Genomic DNA, 2241 nt, shown 5'->3' with positions numbered 1-2241 from the left:
AGCCGCTGCCACCGTCGGGGACGAGCAGAGGAGCCGCCGGGGCGGCACAGCCGGGGAGACGGCGACGCAGAGAAAGGACTTTGCCAACTGTGTTTTTAATGGAGTAAAATCCACGTGGTTTATATATTTTTTCCTTTAATCTTGGGCATTTCGTTTCTCTTTCTGAGAACATAACTTGAAAACACTACAGAGCCAATACTCATATAAAGAAAAATTGTATCCCATAAATGCTGTACAGTTTTTATATACATTAACAATGTACTTTTGCTGCCTTCTAGATAATTTATTTTGCAACACATTACTGCACAGTTGTAAATAACTTATGTACTGTAACATCACTTTCAGTTATGTGTAAAGAAATAAATAAATTAATTAAAATTATCTTTGTATTTATAGTTCACGCTGGGCAGCACTTTCCCTGTCAAGGAAAGGGTTGCCCAAAGAAGCTGTGGCTGCCCCATTCCTGGAAGTGTTCAAGGCCAGGTTGGAGCAACCTCGTCTAGTGCAAGGTGTCCGTGCCCATGGCAGGAGTTGGAACAAGATGAGTTTTGAGGTCCCTTCCAACCCAAACCATTTCATGGTTCTGTGATTTTGAATATTGTTTTTCTCCCCTTTCCCTACCCCTTTGTGTCCAGTGGGATTAGAAACCCTTCAGCTGGTTGTGATGGGGAGGACTATGGGGAGAGGGGAGCCCCCTGTGCCATGTGCCAGCTGGGGGGTCACAGTGTGACATGAAGAATGTTTGTGCTCAGGCTAGTGAATTTACAGCCCCTGTAGTGACTGTGAGCCAAGGAGCTGCTCTTTGGGGCTGCAGAGTCTGGAGAAGGCCCAGGGTGGGCCTGGGCTTAATGCAGGGGACAAAGTTGACTGTCAGCTCAGGGATGCAGCTGGAGGCAGGTCAATGCCCATCCAAGACTTCTGTGTTTTCCTTCCACCTGCTGCCCAGCCTTTCCCAATGGGCAGCTGCCCACAACTGCTGTCCCCAGGCTGGTGTGCTGGGATGAGGGGTGGCCTCTGTGGACCCCTGATGCCAGCTCTGAGTTCTCCAGCTTCTTCTGTTGGATTTTCCTGGGTGCTTGTGCTGGTTCAGTGTCTCAGCTGCCACTTTGGGAAACAAAGATATTCCAAATGCCATTTGGCTCCTCTTCCTCTGCTGGTGAGGCCATGCTGAGGGGACTAGGGGGGGCCCTGGATTCAGCCCCCAACCCGGTTCCCCACTTGCGCTCCCACCAGCTTTGCAGCCAGTTGTGGAATTTTCTGTGGTCTGAGCATGGGGACCTTGAGGGTTTCACTCCAACACGTCTCAAGGGGGGTCCCTCCTTCCCCTCCCCAACCCCCAGCTCCTGCCTTGGCACTGCTGGCACCAGGATCAGGGATCACCACAGCAGGACCACTCATTGCAGCTGCAGCAGGATGGGCAATGCCATGTCCCACCTACAGCCAGAGGGATTTTTCCCCCCATCCTTGCCCTGGGCTGTGGGGTCAGGGTGGGCGACTAGTGCACTGGGACTGGGGGCTGCTTCTGTGTCAGGGGCTTCAAGAAAGCAGCCACAAATACATTAATTAATTTCCAGCCCTGCTCTTTATTTTGTTAAATTCATCTCTGTAGGCACGGAGAGGCCTTTTATCAGTGTGTAAAGCAGGAAAGTCCTGTGGGCTCATCTGACCAAGGTACTGGTGGCCTTGGGAGTCTCCAGGGTCAGGTTTCCTCCTGGCACTGTTACTTCCAGCTGGGTCCATGGGTGCAGATCCCGTGGAGGGAGGCAAAGAAATGCAGATGTGATTTTTTTTTTAATGTGATTCTTTCAGTGTGACTTTGTAGGTGCAATTTCTCAATGTGATTTTCGATGTGATTTTTGATGTAATTTTGTGGATGGAATCTTTTTCACCGCTGCAGGTCCGGAGCTGAGCACCTGAGTGATGCTGCTGCCCCAAGAAATCACGTCTGTGAGTAAATTTTTAAAAGAAGAGGGGGAAAAAACCCTCTATTTGCAGCTCGGTTGCTCCATTGGCTCTTCCCACAAGGTAATGTGGCACTGGGTGCCCACCAGTTCCCTTCCTGGGGGAGGGTCACAGATCCCACTGGCCCCTTTTGAGGTTTAGGGGGACCCGGTGCATTTGTGGGTGTTCACAGATGGGTCCTGGCACCCTGGGCTGCACCTCAGCACCCCCAACACCAGCTGGTCTGGGGGTCCCCCAGTACTGAGAGGGTACCTTAGTTTGGAACACTGTGGAGGAAGG

The sequence above is a fragment of the Manacus vitellinus genome, unplaced genomic scaffold (assembly GCF_001715985.3).
Source record: "Manacus vitellinus isolate BGI_N305 unplaced genomic scaffold, ASM171598v3 scaffold_10_pilon, whole genome shotgun sequence".
Classification (NCBI taxonomy): domain Eukaryota; kingdom Metazoa; phylum Chordata; class Aves; order Passeriformes; family Pipridae; genus Manacus; species Manacus vitellinus.
The sequence above is the reverse complement of the archived record's forward strand: the minus strand, read 5'-3'. Positions refer to the sequence as shown.